The following is a 21,271-nucleotide window of genomic DNA, read 5'->3' on the forward strand; positions in this document are numbered from 1 at the left end:
CCTGCCACTCTCTCCTCAGTGGTTTAGAGTTTATTTGGCTCCTGTGTCCAATTTTTACTGTGCTTTGAGAGTCTGTGTGTCTATGCCTTCTCCACTTAAGTAAGTAAATATAATTTATGCCTTACTTTTGTATAGTGCCCAGAGTTTCATTTTATATATATATATGTATATATTCATAAGTATTCATTATATATTATATATATTATATATATACACTTGTATATATTATATATCCATATATTTTATATATGTATATATGATATTATGAAATATATATTGTGTATCATATATATTTCTCTGTCTCTCTATATATTTATATTTACTTTTGAAGGGTACATTTCATTACCTGGGAAATGCCTTGTTATTCCTAATGACAGTTCCCTTTGCAGTTATTTCTTGGGAAAAAGGCACCTATTTTTTGACCCCAAGAGAAAACAATTTGCCTCCTTCCTGTGACCTCAGGGCAGACCTCTTCTTAAGGGTTATATAGATCTACCTTAAATTCCCCCAAGCACCCCAATAATGATCTTACCAAATGTCACATGCAAGTACCCAAGTTATGGTTCCTATATATACTGAAATAGTCAATCATAGTCTATCCCTAATTTAATTTAACTTGCATTGCTTAGACCCTGCCATGTAGAGTCAACATCTTTAATAATTAGAAACAATCATGAAATAACAACTAAACATATTTGCTTAAATTTTAGGCTTTATGTATCCAGCACTTAATAAATATCATCCTATTGACATTTACTAAAACATGTGGGCAATAGTAACTTCACTGATGAGATAACTGGACATAAAGAATTAAGTAATTTCAAAGGGCAAGCAGTTCTTAAGTGGTTAATTGAATCTAATTACTCTTCTGCACTATGCTAATGAAACCTCCCCTGAAGTTCATTCAATCAAGGAAAATCTGAACGCCTGCCCCTTGCTGAGCTCACATTCTGATGAGTTGCACCAAGAACAGGAAGAGATGATACATATAAACTGGCCACCCAGTCAGTTAGGGATGAGAATTAGCAGTGGCTTTGTCATTTGGCCCACTTCTCCATCAGAAAAGGAAAAGGTGTTGGAACACCTGCCCAAGTTTACTTTGTTCCATTTAAGCGACTTAGGGAGAAAGAAGGACATCTAACCAGCTTGCAAGCATTGGTTCCACTCATCTAGACTGGTTCCAAATGGATGCATTCTGTCATTCAGATTTAATCGAAAAGTTGTGAAAAGCTATGGGAAAATCTAAAGAACATGAAAACTTCAAATTGAGCTCGTGAGAAAAGGGAAAGGATTCATTCTCAATATTTGCCACCTGGGAGCAGATTTTCAGCAACATCTCACTTTTCTTTCTTGTCTTGGCAGAACAACAGCTGCATCACCGAAAGAAAGTTTAGCCAAACCAGTGCTTTGAATTTTTACAGGAGAATCTAAAAAAATAAATAGATGCACTTATTTTCTTCTTTAGCCATCATAAATTTGGGCAGTAGGCACTAAAATTGTATCGTTTACAAAGAGAATCATCAATGGGGCATTCTTGTCAGCGATACACATACTTTAAATGCCATAAGGTCCAAAAATCAGGGGTTACTATCTTCTCAATATGTTAAACTAGAAGTTTGATTAAAATGATATAAATAAAATTATATTCTAGCTTCTTTATATAACCTACAGGTTGTAGGTTATTCTCTAATAACTCTCAACAGTCACTTTCAAGAGTTTGAATAATTTACTTCTTTATAACCCAACCATTAATAACTATATCTGATTAATGAAGTGACCTATTAAACTCATCCTTTTATTATTTATTTTATCTTTAGAATATTTTATATGAATAAGTTTAAATGTGGGAATCACTTGGCCTCATTTGATTTGTAAATTGAGTTTACTTATAAATTCAACAAATGGGTTTTACTTATCGCTATGTGTTACTTTTTATATTAGACCCTGAAAATGAAAACAGTAAGAAAGATACCTAAACTCAACAGACCTGAATTATATAATAATAGGAGAGAGGGGTGAAAATCAATATGCAAAAAAAAGCTGTGTGGATATATATCAGATAGATTTTAAGTTTTAAGTCAAGCGTATCTGAGATATAGTTATTTGGGACCTTATAAACACAATCCTTTAGAAAAGAAATATGCCTTCTTCTTACGTTATTGTGACCAGAAGAACTATGTTTCAGAGCTAGGTCTTGGTGTGGCGGCCATTCTCCAGTATCTAACTGTGGCGAGAATAGACTCTTCCAACTTGTGTTAATATCCAGAGATGTCATCGTGTAAAGAGCATGGTTGTGAAAATATAGAGAGCATGAGTGTTTTTAAGTAATCATCATGTCATCAACATGACTCTAACTGCCACTCACTATTAATATGTAGAGAAAGAGGATTTATAATTCCAGTTTCACTCAAAGTTGACCCAGAGAGAGACCTTCAGATCACTCAGTCTGTACTATTTGGTGTATGTTGTGTAGAAAAACTCATTGTAACAAAGTCTCTGTGGAGGCTCACCAGAAGTATCTCCCCACCCATCACAGTGCAATAGTGAGATAAAAGTGAAGACAGATGCTATTAATATAGAGTGGGAGAAAATAATGTGTAGTTACTGAAAGCGATATAAAAAAAAAGAGAATTTCAATTGTAGGCAGAACTGAAGAGGTCTGGTGTCCGCAGGTATATCATGGGAGTGGGAGTAAAGTTATACACAGTTTAGTTTGTTGAATTGTGAACATTAGAGATGTTGTGTGGCTTCCGTGGCCCTTGCGTAACAGCTGGACATGGTCACAGACAATACACCGAGTTCTGACTGAGCTGACGGGACTTTGACCCACAGATGCAGAGCACAGGACTCGAAAATCTTTACAACATTTCTACAGAGCCTTAAATCCCTTCAGTACTACGAGCGGGTAGCAAAAACAATTGAAGACACGTATAATTAGAAAAATAAATTGTGGCACTTTCATTCAAGGAAATACTGTGCAGCTATTGATAATGGTGTGGTAGAACATATTTATTTAATACAGTACCTAGAAGATGAGCATAAATTATTGTGATACCAAAAAGTAGGAGAATGTGTGGTTTGCATAGCTTTGTTTCATTTGTGTACTATGTGCTCACATACAACATGAAAGAGCGTGCCCCAAAGGGAAAGCAGTCCTGATCTCTTATGGGAGCATTGCACATTCTTTTTACTTTGTTTTTGTTAATATGAATTTTCTAGTGTTTTCACAGTGAGCATTTATTAGATCAGGAGAAAGACAGCAACATAAACAAGAACAGCAACAACAATGAAGAGAATCAGTTCTCCTGTGTGTCTGATTTCTATCGTCTGATCTAGGGTCTTCCAAGAGAGGGAAGCTGCAGTCACTCTCTCTTTTACAGCAAAGTGGCCTTAGTGTCAGCAGCCAAGCCAATGCTTGGCAACCGTAGCCTTTCCCTCTACTTTTGCCTTCGTTAATTCTGCTCCTTAAGCCTGGAGCTGCTCCCCGCCCTCATCTGTAATCACATAAACCAGCCCGTGATGCTAGGTAACATTCAGTAGCCACCAAACGAGTGACACTCTGAGGAACATCAAAAATTAGCGAACACATTGTTATCTTTGCCTCTGGAGTGCCACCATCTTGGAAGAATGGACATGTGGGTAGCAACATATATATGGCTCTGGGTATGCCATGCAGGCCCTGACATCTTAAGGAAGAGTCAAGCATTTAAATACTAAGGAAGATCATGGAAAATTTTAAGAGCTTACTCATCCATAGAAATATTTAATTTCTCATATGAGAGGACAAGGGAAACTAAGAAAACAAGCTAAAGTAGCATAAGAATAAGCTTCCCTGGGGGGTAAGCACTGAAATAGATACAAAGATAATGTCTTTGAGTTTCTTCTTTGTTTTAATTAGAGTCATCTAGTCTTTATCCTCCCTGGACCTAGTATTTTCAGAAAGTGGGGATAAAATCCCAAGTTTAGAAGTAAACACTTGTTTTATTAGACATTAAATTAATGTTCTGCATTTTCTAGGTGACACTGTGTGATATTTCCTTCTGAAAAATAGTAAGTCATTTTTTAAGACAGATGAATGCTTTCTAACTAATACATTAGGAGTCTGTTTTTGAGAAGACAAATGATGCCATTTTTTTCTAAGTCTTATTAATGTAAATCTTCGATTTCACTGATTTATGGTTATGGAGGAGTTTCTGGAAATAAAATTCCTCTAAGTACTGGTGACATTTGAAGTATTTTGAGGATCCTCCCCGAGATTTTAGTAAAGGCTGTGGGGAAAGTTCCCATATTGGGGAAGAAACGGAGAGACCATTGTTTATAGCAATTTTGTGGTCCTCTGGCTTTTCCTATCTGTCTCAGCGTTAAGTTATATTTGCTGCGATAGGTTAACATCCCTTTACATTAGACGGTGTGTTACCTACAGGCTTCCTCCTTTCTCACTCATTTGAGATTTATGTATTCTTTATTCAGGTTTATTTTCCAATTTATGTCATTAACATGTTAGATAAAGCATGCAAGTAATGTAGAATGGTGGATAATCCCTCCAAGATAATTGTGCCGACCATTTAATAAGATTGATTTAATTCTCTGTCATATTATCTCATTTAATCTTTGTGTCCGTTTATAGATGAAAGAAGTGAGATTTGGTAAATTAATTCATTTGCAATTTTGCACAGCTAGTTTATGGAAGAACTAAAACTACAGTTCCAATAAGTCTGACACTGAGCCTATTTATCCCTACTGTATATGAGCTGTTTAAATTTTATAGCAAATTAAAATGTTTGCTCTGCGTAGTATTCTTGGAGTATAAAACGTTTCAAAGATAGCAATGAACTCTGAGTTAACAGTGGAGAAAAAGATTTGGGAATTTGAAATCATTAATGGAAACTGAGAAAACCTTTCCCACACTCTAATTAGTTATCTGTTTCTGAATGTTTTATGCCCTCTAAGGCCTGTTCTCTGTTTTCCATGTGACAATGAACAGAAACTCTCATCACCCTCAACCAAAGAAAAATTCCATATCTATATCTATATAACTATCTATCTGTTTCTCCAGCTCTGTCTCTATCTTTATCTCTATTTCTAACTATATCTATCTATTATTTATGTATCTATGTATCTATCTATTGTCTATCTGCACACACACACACACACACACACACTCTCACACACTCACAGCCACACATTATCACTAGGAACTTTGTGGTCCAGGTACTTACTGCTGCCTAGCAAACCAGCAATCAGAAAGATAGATGGTTGAATATAGTAGCTTTTGCGTAAACCAAAGAATAAAAAATTATTAACTTTGCTTATGTATCTTCAATTTGACCAGGGCTCAGCAGGGCTGGCTTGTCTGCTTTCATGACATTGGCTGGGGAAGCTCTAATGGGGAGCCCACCTCCTAGATGGCTCGCAGTCCAGTGTTGAACAGGGATGCCCAGGTCATGCATGGCTGGAAGCCAGAGTTTGCAGCTACTCTGCACAGAGGCTCGTCCATAGAGCATCTCTACGGGTGGCTTGGCCTTCTTCGCAGCCTGGTGTCTTGGTTTCAAGTATGAACATCACAGGAAGGCCAGGAAGAAGCTGTATCAACCCATCCTCAGTAATCATGGTGTCACTTCTACGTGGTAGTTGTAGGAGCACCCAGATTCCAGGGCAGGGCATGTAGACCCCACTTCTCAGTGGGGTGAGCGATACCATCTGGGTGGTAAGGAAGCACGTGTGAGTGAAATTAAACACAACACAAAACAGAGAGCTTTGCCACTCATTCTGTCTGAGCTTTAAAGAAGGAAGTAAAAGCAGTCATGTCACAGACGATCTAAGACTGGCTTTAAGTTCAATCTGAACATTCTTATAAAATCAAGTTCTCCCTGGGTACACAGCTAGACACGTGTATAGTTTAAGCGCATCTAGTTGGAAGTTGCAAGGTTTTATGTTCCCAACAGTATGTATGTTATTTCTTTAAGGTATATGCCTGGTGGACTGTAAGGAATTTATTTCCGCAAATGTTACTTAAAATTATAATTTTTCTTTTCAGGACAGCATTGCACTGATTTCAAACTGATTTCATTATGTTCTGCTCAGTGCCTGACTCACTGCCGTGTACACCTAGGTGCTCGATAATGTGATTCGATGATGAATTCCTATTATAAACCCTTCATGGGATTCAAAAATATTTCACCTTCATGATTTGGGTTACAGCATTGGCTAAAGGCCTTTTTTCCTTTTATTCACTTAATAAATATTTATTGAGGATTCCCAAGGTCAAAGTTTTTAATTCTGGGCTTTGGGAGAAGAATAGAGGAAATACAATAAATACCTCATAATTTTTAAAAGAATTATGTTAACATAAGGTCCAGGGAAGATGGTATGATTTAAAACTATTTATTGAACTTAAATATATACAAGGCTGCGCATAATGGCTGTACCCTTGAGAGGAAGGATGGTGCGTTTCTGTCACTTTGGAATATAGGACAATTACACAATGGTCACGTCAGGAAGCAGTGGCCAAGTGTGTGCGGTGAATAACCTCCATCCTCCACGTCAGGGAGTCTGTTATGTTTCTCTGGTCATTTGCTGTGTGATGTGTGCATTTTCAAATTCTGAAATACATGTTTAGAATATAAAATGAACGTGATCCCTGGGGCAGTTTTGATTTTTCATTCATTTATCTGTTTCAAATGGGTTTGGGCAGCCAAACTGAAACTAAGAAAACTTAGGAGAGAAGCTTTTGTGTGTTTACATAACCCCTTTCCTCGCGGTTTTAAATCCATACTTTTCTAGTGTCAGTGGAGACCAGTTCTGCGAAGGCCCTTGACTGTGGCACAACTCTTAGAAATGATTCTCTGTTCAGTGGGACATCGAAACCGCACACCTGATACTCACCTGAGTATCTACTCACCTGACCGCAGTGAGCTTACTTATCTCGACCGGTCGATTAACGGTTTTCACTTTCACCGTCTCACAAGATGCTTACTCTCCACTCCCCAGGCTAGTGTTATATTTTGAAGTCCCAATTAAATTAAAGTGTCCACCTCTCCCCACCCCACCAAGGGTGGCCTTCTTTAATTTTCAAGAGGAGGAAGTGTGACACGTCTGCCCTAAGAAGTCGTCGGGCTGTCAGCGTCCGGGCACACGAACACTCGCCTCTCGGTGAACCGTGTCCTGCCGCCCTGACCTCGGGACCGGGACCCTGGGAGACGCCACTTAGCCGTGCTGCTAAGTCCTTTATATTACCTCAGCTGCTGATACACTAAGAAAGGCTTTCGCTCCTCCTGCAAGCCTGTTCTTTTTCTCTCCAACCCAAAAAACTATATATTTTTGCTGGTTTCATTTTAATTTATTACAGTAAAATAACATTATTGTGCATCTCTGAGCAGTACTGGTACTGCTTCTGTACAATTCTGCGTCCTCCTTTATGAGTGCATTGTCTTTTTAATGGCCTCTATGTCTTTTCGTGGGAAAACATTTATACAACTGGGGTTTAAGTGACATTATTAATATTCCTGTTCCTGGGTTGAAATGATTTCTCCCGTTAATTCAAATGTACTTTCGTTTTAGTGCGACTCTCTTGAATTGCTCTTCAGACACAAGTCAAGTTCAAATCTGTTTGATTTTGTAACAGTCTACTTCAACCTGATGATAGGATTAGAGCCTGGATTTTATGTTCATGCAGGTGTTAGTTAGTGAAACTTGTGGTGTTGTGTGTTAAATTGTCCACTGCTGTAAAAAACCCCCTACCTGAGCTGAGAAGGTATCCTGCCTTTGATGGAAACACATAGTCTTTGGAGAAATGAAGCCAGTTAGAGGAGTTGCTATTAGAGTGATGATGAAACTGGAGGGGAAATGGGTATACTGACGTTTAGGACGAAATGAAAAATAAAGGTATGATAATGTTTATCTCTTGTACTTAATAAATTATCATAATACTAAAAATCAGTTGTAGAACAGGGACTTGTTCATCCCTTTCTTCCCTTTCTGGGCCTACCTGTCCCTATACTTTTCCTAATCCTTCCAGTGGACGAGCTTATGCTTTCCCATTGGTTTTAGCTTTCTTACTCTCAGGCAGCAATCCTGTAGCACCAGCTTCCACACAGAAATCTTTACACTCATCACAGACTTTTGAAATAATTGGCGATAAGTATATAAAAAATCTAAATTACTTCTTAATGGTCTAGAATTGAAATGGAAACTGCATTGACTCACTGACCTTGTATAGCTCCTGGAAATCTTTAGAACAAAATATTTGAAAACTATTCTGTTACGAGGTTAATATCAGACAAAGACAGTCATCTATCCCTGAAGGGACTGACCTAAAATAAACAGAAATTATATTTAAAATCCTACTCTTCTCCCAAAGAGTAATTAATGGACCAGAGTGTAAACTGATATGTATTTTCACACAAGCTGCTTTGTTTAAACTGTTTGTTTTATTTTTTTTTTTTTAGCAAATAGACATAACTTTCAGGAAATCTTTGAAACAGTTTTTTGTATATTAATTTTTGTAAATGATTTATTGAATTAATTTTTCAGTTACCAACTTTTAGACAACAATAACATTTTTTAAACTGTTCTAAAAGTTATCCAACAGTCCAATACTCTGGAAAGTTTCCTGCTGCTTTTATTTTAGACTTAGATTCCAAGTATGAGAAAGTAAACTGTGCTTAAGGAATATTGGAGAACAATGGTAGTCTCTTGTCTCTTTATCTACGCAAAGATCCCTGACTTTTGTATATGGTGCAAGCTACTGGGATGCATCAGGTAGGGTCACCATGAAGTGTGAAGTTGGAGGAAATATTCAAATTTGATCTGAAAGAGTGAATAGCAAGTCAAACAACATTTCAGGATGTTCTGGTTTCATCATTTATTTCTAATCCAAAATTAGAATAGACACTACAAAACAAAAGGAGAAAATTATTCAACAGCTTTGTTTTTAATATTTATAAAATATCTTTTTAGTATAAGCGTTTTAAGGAATATTAATTGGGTAAAATAAGGCTACCAAATGATAACTGAATGAGTGATTTTTATTCTCTCTACAATTCTTTTGCATTAACATCTCAAATCAAAATACGAAACCACATAGCAAAATGAGTTTTAGGAAGAAATGACATGTGTTTTAGGGGGTATTATACCACCTTTGAAGTCATACCCATCTTAATCCTGATGGGAGCTGTCTTTTTCAATGGGTGTTGATTTATACTTAAATATTAGTGTTATACATAAGATTTGCATTTTGACTACTGTTATATTCATTAACTTTTCATATTCAGAATTGTGAACTCTGAACTTAATGATAAAAATATATTTCAATGTGACCCATCATAGTATAGTGATTTTTTGTTTGTGTCCTTTTGGTTACCTTGTGTCAGGGATGGTTCTGAGCACCTCACATAGTAATTCCTTAATCCTGCTTAGACCTGTGGGAGACACACGATGGTGATCACCGCTTTAGAGATGAAACTGAGGCAGAGAAAGTCATTTAGTTGCTTGCTCGAGGTCACGCAAGTCAGCAGCAAAAATGTGATTTGGATCCAGGCTACTCTAGTCTAAAGTCTCTGGTCTTTCATGCTAGAGAGGGCCATCTTTCAGATTTTAGAATAATTATAGTTACACTTTTGTAGATCCTGTTGATGTCAGAAAATGTGATTTCTCTGCAATATCGTTTAATCCTCACAGCAAATCTTCAAGATAAGGACATTCATTCACCCTCCTTAACAATGAGAAAACGTTGGCTCAACGTGCTGACTAACTTTCCCACTTGCCTGCTGGTAACAAGTGTTGATGAGACAGTGGAGAAACTGGAATCCTTGTGCACTGTTGCTGGTTCCTCCATATGTTTCTGCAAACCCACCTCTGGGTAGATATCCAAAGGGAAGGAAATCTCTGTCTTGAAGAGATATCCATGTTCATTGCAGCATTATTCTAACAGCCAAAATATGGAAACAACCCAAATGTCCATTGACAGAAGGATTCAATGGGATGTAATTTATCTTAAAAAAGAAGGGAATTCTGTCTTTTGTGACAACATAAATGGACCTGGAAGACATTATGCTCCATGAAATAAGTAAGTCACAGAGGACAAATACTGTATGATTCTGCTTATACGAGAAATCTAAATTAGTCAAACTTACAGAAGCAGAAAATAGAACGGTGGTTACCAGGGAATGGGGGGCAGGGCAAAATGGAGAGTCGTGATTCAATGAGGATAAAGTTTCAAGATGAATCCTTTCGAGATCTGCTGTACAGCATAGTGCCTAGAGATAACAGTGTGACACTATGCATTTAAAGTTTTGCTAGGAGTGTAGATTTCTTGGTAAATGTTCCTACCCACCCACTACACACACGTATACAAAATCAACAACAAAAAAAAAAACAAAGGGGCACAACTAAATTTTCAGAGGTGATGGATATGTTTAGTATCTTGATTGGGGGGATAGTAACCCAAATATATATATATATATATATATATATATATATATATATATATACACATATATACACACACACATAGATATGTATATATATGTGTATATATATATACATATACATGTAGTAATATATATATACATATATATACACATATCTATGTATATATACAATATATATGTATATATGTATATGTATCTCCAACTCATCAAATTGTACTCATATATATTAATTATGTGCAGTTTTTGTATATCAGTCACAGCTCAGTAAAGCTGTAAAAAAAAAGGTAAAGCTGTAAACAACTTTTGAAAGCATAATGTTTCAGTTCCCCAAATCTTAAAATGTATACAAATGCTTTAACACTTTCCAAAACTGGGGGGCAGAAGGGTAAGGGGAAGAGATATCAGTCTGACTCTTGTTTCCTTTTTTAAAAATCTGCCATCCACATCTGTGGAGACTGGCAGATGAGAGAGATTTGAAAGGAGGAAGAGGTCAAGATTAACATACTGCAGCACAAAGAATTTACCACTTAATGGACTTTGCAGTGAGCAACACAGATTGCTTAAAAATTGCAAACTAAGCAGAAGGGAGCTAAGCTAAAGAATAGGATTTTGGTAAGGGTTTTCAGGATAGCAAAAGAGAATTTAAATGGGTAGAATGCTCTGTTTCACTTCCCATGACCATCCCACTGTGTTCTTTGTTCCAATCAAAGTTGAATGTAGATCAGAAAAAGAAATATCATAATGCTTATTCGTAGATGCTCTGGAAAAAGAAAAAAAAAAAGCCAAAGAAAATGAAAAGTTGGGAAAGCGGTGTAAGCAAAAGACTGATGAAAACATTCCCAAGATGGGAATTTCACCAAGCCATGTATAAGGACTTGAGAGAAATGTTGCTCTGTAATCTTAGGGGAATGACAAATAACATATTTATTCTTAAAACAAAAGAAGAGAGATCTGATTCAGATGTTAGTGTTCAGAAATATTATAGGACAACAGAAGGAGAGAAAAATTGAGCACAGACTTAAAAGGGAAAGGAGTAGCAAACTCTCACAGAGTAAAAGCCCTTTATAACCAACATAATAGCATAATCATGACAGATGACAGAGTCAGAGATATGATAACAAAGGAAATCAAATTCTATTTACATAGAAAGAGCAAAGATATGGAGCAGTTGTGGAGAGCTCCATGGCTCTGGGCGAGAAAACAAGTGAGTCCGTGGTGATACTGAACTCACCTGCATTAAAAACATGTCATCAAATAATATATTCAAACCTACTCGTATAATGGGAAAAAACTTCCTGAAGGAAAGACAGACATGAATTTGACAGTCAAAAATCTTATCACAGAGTGATGTCATAGAAATGGTGGCAGCAAGGTGGACTTCTTAAGTTCTCCTCTGGAGCTTACCACAAATTGAAGATATATAACCCATCAAAGGACTCGCTTTTCCCAGAAAAGAATAAGATAAAGGAATTTATTATCACCAAGCCAGCATTGCAGGAAATATTAAAAGGGCTTCTGTAAACAGAAGAACAATGAAAACAATCTAACTACAAATTTAAAAAATGGTAATAACTATGTACCTATCAATAATCACTTTAAATGTAAATGGATTAAATGCTCCAATCAAAAGACATAGGGTGGTGAATGGATAAAAAAGCAAGACCCTTGTATATGCTGTATACAAGAGACTCACCTCAGATCAAAAGACACACATAGGCTGAAAGTGAAAGGTTGGAGTAAGATATTTCATGCAGATGGAAATGAGAAAAAAGCTGGAGTTGCAATACTTATATCTGATAAAATAGACTTTAAAATGAAGAATATATTAAAAGACAAAGATGGGCACTATATAATAATAAAAGGATCGATCTGACAAGAGGACATAACCCTAGTAAACATCTATGCACCCAACATAGGAGCACCTAAATATATAAAACAGATATTGACTGACATAAAGAGAGAGATCAACAGTAACACTATCATATTAGGGGACTTCAACACACCTCTGACAACAAGGGACAGGTCTTCCATGCAGAAAATAAATATGGAAACAACAGACTTAAATAACACATTGGACCACTTGGATTTAATCGATATTTTCGTTTCACCCAAAAAGAGCATTTCACCCCAAAGCTGCAGAATACACATTCTTCTCAAGCACACATGGAACATTTTCCAAGCTAGACCACATGTTAGGCCACAAAACTAGTCTTGATAAATTTAAGAAAATTGAAATCATACCAATTGTCTTCTCTGACCACAGTGCTATGAAATTAGAAGTGAACTACAAGAAAAAAAACTGGAAGACACACCAATTCATGGAGGCTGAATAACATGTTACTAAATAATGAATGGGTCAACCATGAGATCAAGGAAGAAATCAAAAGATATCTCGAGACAAATGAAAATGAAAACACAATTACCCAAAAATATATGAGATGCAGCGAAAGCAGTCCTAAGAGGGAAATTCATAGCTTTGCAGGCCTACCTAAGAAACAAGAAACATCACTAATCAACAGTTTATCTTCACACTTAAGGGATCTGGAAAAAGAACAGCAAAATAAGCCCAAAGGGAGTACAAGGAAGGTGATAATAAAGATCAGAGCGGAAATAAATGAAATAGAAACCAGAAAAACAATACAAAAGATCAATGAATCCAAGAGTTGGTTCTTAGAGAAGATAAACAAAATTGACAAACCTTTAGCCAGACTCATTTTAAAAAAAGAGAGAGAAGACCCAAAATTAATAAAATCAGAAATGAAAGAGAAGTGAAAACAGACACCACAGAAATACAAAAAAATTAAGAAATTACTATGAGCAACTATATGCCACAAATTTGACAACCTGAAAGAAATGGACAATATTCTAGAAGCATACCTTCCAAGGCTAACTCAATAAGAAACGGAAAACCTGAATAGCCTGATTACCACCAGGGAAATTGAATCAGTAATCAACAATCTCCCAACAAACAAAAGCCCTGGACCAGATGGCTTTACAGGTGAATTTTACAAAACATTCAAAAAAGAATTATCACTTATTCTCAAGCTCTTCCAAAAAATCCAGAAGGAGGGAAGACTCCCAAACACTTTTTTACGAGGCCACTATCACCCTGATCCCCAAATCAGACAAAGACACCACAAAAAAAGAAAACTACAGGCCGATATCTCTAATGAATATAGATGCAAAAATCCTCAACAAAATATTAGTGAACAGAATTCAGCAATACATTAAAAAGATCATACACCATGATCAAGTGGGATTCATTCCTGGTATGCAAGTGTGGTTCAATATCCACAAATCAATTAAAACACCACATTAACAAAATGAAAACTAAAAATCATATGATCATATAAAGAGATGCAGAAAAAATCCAGCAGCCATTTATGATAAAACCCTTAAGAAAGTGGGAATAGAGGGATCATATCTCAACATAATAAAGGCCATATATGACAAACCCACAGCTAACATCATTCTCAATGGGGAAAAGCTAAAACCATTCCCCTTAAGATCAGGAACAAGGCAAGGTTGCCCACTTTCTCTACTGCTATTCAACATAGTGCTGGAAGTTCTAGCCATAGCAATAGACAAGAAAAAGAAATAAAAGTCACCCAAACTGGTAAGAAGGAAGTAAAATTGTCATTATATGCAGATGACATGATACTATGTATAGAGAACCCTAAAGACTCCACCAAGAAACTTTTAGAGCTGATAGATGAATTTAGTAAAGTAGCAGGATATAAAATTAATATTCAGAAATTAGTTGCATTTGTATATACCAATAATAAAATATCAGAAGGAGATATTAAGAAAACAATCCCATTTACAATTGCTTCAAAGACTGTAAAATACCTGGGAATAAATTTAACCAAAGAAGTAAAAGGTCTGTACTCAGAAAATTATAAGACACTGAAGAGAGACATTAAAGAAGATACAAATAGATGGAAACACATGCCATGTTCATGGATAGGAACAATTAATATAGTTAAAATGTCCATACTTCCTAAGGCAATATACATATTCAACGCAATTCCCATCAAACTACCAAGGACGTTTTTCACAGAAATAGAACATATAATCCTAAAATTTATATAGAACCATAAAAGACCCTTGATAACCTCGGCCATCTTGAGAAATAAGAACAAAGTGGGAGGTATAATGATACCTGACATGAAATTATACTACAAGGCTACAGTAATCAAAACAGCATGGTACTGGCATAAAAACAGACACATAGATCAATGGAACAGAATAGAGAGCCCAGAAATAAATTCATGCCTATATGGTCATTTAATCTATGACAATGGAAGCAAGAATTTATGGTGGGGTAAATTCTATTCAATAAATGGTGCTGGAATACCTGGACAGACATGTGCAAAAAAATGAAGCTGGACCACCCCCTTACACCATATACAAAAATGAATTCAAAATGCCTTAAAGATTTAAATGTAAGATCTGAAACCGTAAAATTCTTAGAAGAAAATATAGGAAGAAACTTTAAAGACATTACCTGGAGAAAGATTTTTACTGATATATCCCCTCGCCAAGGGAAATAAGAGAGAAAATAAACATGTGGGATTTCATCAAACTAAAAAGTTTTTTCACAGCAAACAAAACCATCAATAAAACAAAAAGGGATACTACTGAATGGAAAAAGATATTTGCTAATGACATATCTGATAAGGGGTTAATATCCCAAATTTATTAAAAAAAACTCACTCAACTCAACTCCAAAAAAACAAACAACCCAATTGAAAAATGGGCAGAGGACATGAAGCGACATTTTTCTAGAAAGGACATACAGAAGCAAACAAACATATGAAAAAATGCTCAACCTCACTAACCATTAGAGAAATGCAAATAAAAACCACAGTGAGATACTACCTCACCCCAGTCAAAATGGCTATCATCAATAAATCAACAAACAACAATTGCTGGTGAGGATGTGGAGAAAAAGGAACGCTTGTGCACTGTTGGTGGGATTGCAGATTGGTGCAGCACTATGGAAAACAGTATGGAGGTATCTCAAAAATCTGAAAATGGAACTACCTTATGATCCAGCAATTCCAATCCTAGGTATCTATCCGGAGAAATCCAAAACTCTAATTCAAAAAGATTTAAGCACCCCGATGTTTGTTGCAGCACTATACACAATAGCCAAGGCATGGAAACAACCAAAATGATCATAGGTAGACGACTGGATTAAGAAACTGTGGTACATTTATACAATGGAGTATTACGCAGCCATAAAGAAGAAAGAAATCTTACCATTTGTAACAACATGGATGGACATGGAAGAACATTATGTTAAGTGAAATAAGTCAGACAGAGAAAGACAAATACCATATGATCTCACTTATATGTGGAATCTAAAGAAAAGAATAAATGAATGAACAAATCAGAAACAGTCTCAGAGACATAGAGGAAAAACTGAGGGTTACTAGATGGGAGGCGGGTGGGGATAAGGGGGAAGGTGAGGGGATTAGAAAGCACAGTCAGTAACCACAAGATTGCCACAGGATCAAGAAAGTCAGTGTGGGTAATGTAATCAATAATGTTGTAAAGATTTTGTAGGGTATCTGATGGACACTTTTCTCCTTAGAGAGACCACCTCAGGGAAGATGTAAATGCCTGATCATTGCACTGTACACCTGAAGCTTAAGCTGAACGATAATGAATGTCAACTACAATTTTATATATGTGTGTGTGTGTGTGTGTGTGTGTGTATAGTTACATATGTATACACATATATATACACATATATATGTATATATGTGTATATATATGTAACTATACATGTGTAGTTGCAAGAAGCAGAGTACAGCATTCAGAATAGAGACAGTGGAAATGCAATGGTTGTGTGCGATGTCAGAAGGATAGTGGATGGGGGAGGTGGATTGACACTGTGAGGGATATAAATGATAAGTGTCTAACTATCACATCATTTTGTGCACCTGAAACTAATAAAAAAAATCTTATCAAATGGCAGTAGGTGTGGGTGGGTGGGTGAGGGAAAGGAGAGTGACGATTTTGAAACAGAACTATCAATCCAAAGCCACATCCTGGTTAGACTATATGGAATCCAAATATTGAGGGAAATATTTGTGTGACCTCAGATTTTTCCAAAATGGCTTTTAATACTAAAAGAAAAGAGCTGCATCTACAAATTTCTGAGGAAAGTATGTTCAAAGAGTTTTATATTCATCCCAATTATTCTTCAAAAATGAAGTCAAAAGATGTTTATATACTCTCAATTTTTCAAGATTTTAGAGGACACTTGGTAATGAATACTGAAGTAGCTGAACAATAGAATAAAAAGATGGCTGATGGAAACATTATATTTTTTTACATAGTGAACTACAGTTAAATAATTATAAGAAGAATTCTTATGTAATAAAATGTCAATACTATAAAGAAAGAGTAAAATAATGATATAAAGTTTTGAAGTAAAGAAAGGTCAAAGGAAGTATAAATGCAAACATTACTCCACTTATCATAGCAGGCGGCTGGTCACTAATATAGTGCCTAAAATTTAAGTCAGAAAAAATAATGACCTCTTGATGATTTTGCCTAATCATTTGTATTCTTCACTCTAAAGAGATCTCCTAGTAAATAATGTTACATTTCATCACATCTAAGAAACTGTTCATTATGAGATGCACACTTATTTTATGTAGCACTAATAAAAACAAAGGCTACAAATGTGACACATTATTGAGATGTCCTTGACTGTAAGAGCCTTTCTGATTTCAAAGAACTTAGAATGGGGAAACTCCAATATTTTTAATTAATGCACTACCACATCTTTTAGTGAAGAAGCATTTTATCTGAGGTTCAAAAATTCATTTAGTTTCACCTTTATATCTCTATATTATATTTCAGTAACCTTAAGTGTATGATCTTAATTTAAAAATAACACTATATAATGTGATTTACACTTATTCATATCTTCTATGTATTAAATAAATGATTCTATTTCTTCTCTTTCACTTTCTCTCTGTCCTCCCTTGGTCTATTCACTCATCTATCCATTTATACCCATATATGCCTCAGTCCATAGAAAGACATATGTAATTGTCTCCATGACATAGTAACTAAAGTTTATTCGTGTGATCGTATTCAATGCATATGTTTGTGTATGTGTATTGTTCCCTGTGTTCTTTTGTCCTTTTCTTGAAATTTTTGTAATTGACATCTATCAAATTTGTGAAAGTATCATTATTCTTAGGGAAATTGCTTTCAACCTATGAATGACAATACCAAAAAATGTCTTGCCATTTTTCTGACAAGGCGTTGTTGTATTATCTACCATTTTTACAGGTTTGTTCTGATTTCAATAGGTGTGATCCTGTGAATCAAGTTGGGGTCTGGGCAATTTCTTTACCTCTTTTGCCTCATAACATTTTTGAGAAGTCAAATATATAGATAAATGTACGTGTGTGTGTGCGTGTGTATGAACATTTTTTTTTCCCACTGTTCAATATCTGAAAAATCACTGTGGAATAATTTTTAGAGAGCTTGAAAGAAGTACCTGAATGTAAAGTATAGTGTCTTCAGTCTGCTGAGGTGTCGGTGGACATTTTTACTGGTTTATCTTCTTGCTGATAGATTGAGTTGCTCTGTCATATGGCAGATCATAAGGGTCTCAGGTCCAGGCTAATCAACCCATTTACTGCCTCAGAGTCATACTTGTCATGTGATTGTTGTCATGGATAGTTGACTTATATTTATTTAATGAGTATTAATCAAATTTTAATCACAAGTAAATAAACTAATGGCCAAGTGGTCCTTGGTCTATAGAAATAACTTTAAATTTGAGCCAAACCAAGAGGGTCCTGGGGAAAAATAACATTCTAGCAAAGGCACTTATTTAGTGTGTTACTGGAGAATTAATTTAATGTCTAAAAATTTCTATCTTTTATCCATAAAGTGTAGATTTTTGTGAGGAATAAATGATAAAATGTATGAAAGCAGTAGCAATATTTTATGCCTGATATGTAAGTGTTTAATAAACACTATGTATTATACATAAAAACAAGTTTCTGTCTAAATGAATCAACAGAAGATTCTGTTTAAATGAAACTTCGTTAACCAAAGTAGCTCTATCCACAGAGAAGGTGGGAAGGACAATAAACCTATCCAAGGCATGGACCATGAAAAGGTAGGGACTGCAGGAAAGCCCTTAAAAAAGGTGGGTTTGCAGGAGCAGAGACTGCCCCCACCTGGGAGCTGGTACCACTCTCTTGGCAATACCAAGCTCCCCCGTGGAATTTGTAACCCCCAAGCAGCCAATTTAGAGTCTACTTAGAATTGTGGGACTCAGGTGATCTGGAGGAGAATATAATTACAAAATGATCAAAGGAGAAAGAACATCCTGAAGGTCATCTTCAAATACCAATACAGAACTTCCTCCTCAATATTAGCATGTATACAGAAAACTAACAATATGTAGCGTAGACAACAAGCACAACAAAGTTAACTCAAACAGGAATGTAAAAGCTGAAAATATTAGAGAAAACTTGAAATAAGTATATTTATAATCCACAAATAGAAAAATGGAAGGAATAGTACCTAAAATGGAATAGTTTCTATGACACAAAACCAGAAAAATTGGGTAGGAAATCTAGGCAACAATAATGACAAGAAAAATGAAACAAAGCAAATAACTACAACTCTGAAACTTCGTTTTTATTCACTCCTCTTGCCCTGTGTAATAAAAGCAAAAGTTCTGTGCACTTGTGGAACTTGGCATTGATTTACTAATATGTGAAGCTCATGGCAGGTGATACAGAGAGATCTGGAAGCAAATTTTGGACCTTCACTTACATGCTGTATAAATTTGGGGAATTTGCTTAATCCCTACTATTTCAGTTTCTTCATTTGAATATTGTTAAACAATTGTAACTCAGTGGGGAACATTGAAGATTAATCAGCTAATGCAGTTTGTTTCATAGTAAATCCATAATATTAACTTTAATTACCGATTGACAACCTTTTAGCCTTAAAATGGACCCTGTAATTTAGTCCTTTACTGAGTATTTATGATTTTGATGAACAACGAACTCATGATGTGTGGTTGATTTTTTGTTTGTTTGTTTTTAACCCATCAGTAAGACATTTTTTCCCTCAGGAAGGAAAATAAAATAAGTACCAAACTTAAAATCCCTAAGCTACACTCACTTCCAGGAAGCTAGTGTATCTTCCAATGGTTTCATAAAGCATTCTTGACTACACAACAAAATTGTCAAGGTAGAAACTTGCTCAAACAATTGTACAGTCATTATTTGTATTTGTTGCTTTATATTCACTCCTAATCTTTTATTATACTCCTGACTCCTAGCAGAGAGACTAGTGAATAATGTGCTAAATCATGTTGGCTAAATTGACAAACGAAAGAAAAATAACGAGGAATATTGTATAAAATCCTTCCATACTCTGGAATATGTTGATTTCTTTATTCTTTCAGTCTGCATTTCAAATTTTACATATTTCTTGGGCATGAAAATCGATTAGAACATGAATCTTGGAAGCTCTATTTACCAGACCATTGCTGTGAAATTCTAAAATTTGCAGCAGATAATATAGTATTTTTTCATTGTCAGTTGATTCAATCGTTCTTTGTATATAGCTTCACCAAACTGAAACAAATATATATGTGGAATATTCTAGCCATTTCTGTCAGGAGAATGTTTCAATGTTTATCTACTTAAAATATTATTTTTTTATTATTTTCATGTAAAATAAGTTGCAGCATCTATACTTTAAAGGGTTTTAGGACGAAACATATTATGATAAATATATACTGTAGTTTTTATTTCTTAACGCCTATTATGAATATTCAAGGCACTTGATCACATTAATGAGAAAGTACTTACAACCAAATGGGAAAGTTTTAATTTTAATTTCTCTACAACAGATATGTATATTTGACTGCCAAAGGGCTGGGTGGGATTTCATTTGAATTATGAGTTACCATTTACATCTTGGTGGTCTTTAAAATCATGATTAGCAGAGAAAATAATGTTACGAATTACATATGTGTATGTGGATATTATATTGTTAGAAAAATTATATATGTAATTCGTAGTTTGATTTGTGCTCTCTGAGGGTTCCAGGTGAAGAGCCTTCCTTGCTTCTCCAGTTTTTGGCGATTGCTAGCATTCTTCAGCATTCCTTATAGATGTATCACTCCAGTCACGTGGTCGTTATCTCCTTGCGTACTTTCATATCATTTTTCCCTCTGAGCCTGTCTTTTTGCACAAATTTTCCCTTTTTATAAGGACACCATTCACACTGGATTAAGGTTCACACTCTGTAACTTTCCAAATACCTTTGCATTCTGAGGTACTGGGGTGTTAGACCTCAATACATCTTTGTGGGTGGCACAAATCAATCCATAGGAGTGGGTCTATTTAGTAATTTCCCTTTGAGCAGCTGTGTAGTTTTCGTCCTTGTATAAGTGAAATTAGTGACCAATATTAAGATGTTTTATCTTCTAACCAAAGTTAATGTTCAAAGAAATTGTCAGATTTGCCCAAATCTTAAAAACATGGCCTCATTTACATTTCTTTTAAAATAGGTTATAGTTTAATTCTCCTTAGATTCCTCTTTAAAATCTGAACCAAACACAAAATTTGTTTTCAGATTAGATTTTTGATGATTGGTTCAGCAGAATAAATTATGCATGCTCTGTAAGGAAGGGACATATTTATGCTTAAATTTCCAGCATAAATGGAAGAGAGCTGATTCCTTAGGGGGACATTGACATTACGTTAATGTACCCTACTACAACTTCTCCGAATAGGATAGTCAAAGGACAACATCTGTTGTTTAGAGGTCTTATT

This window comes from Rhinolophus ferrumequinum, chromosome 7 (assembly GCF_004115265.2).
Source record: "Rhinolophus ferrumequinum isolate MPI-CBG mRhiFer1 chromosome 7, mRhiFer1_v1.p, whole genome shotgun sequence".
NCBI classification, from domain to species: Eukaryota; Metazoa; Chordata; class Mammalia; order Chiroptera; family Rhinolophidae; genus Rhinolophus; species Rhinolophus ferrumequinum.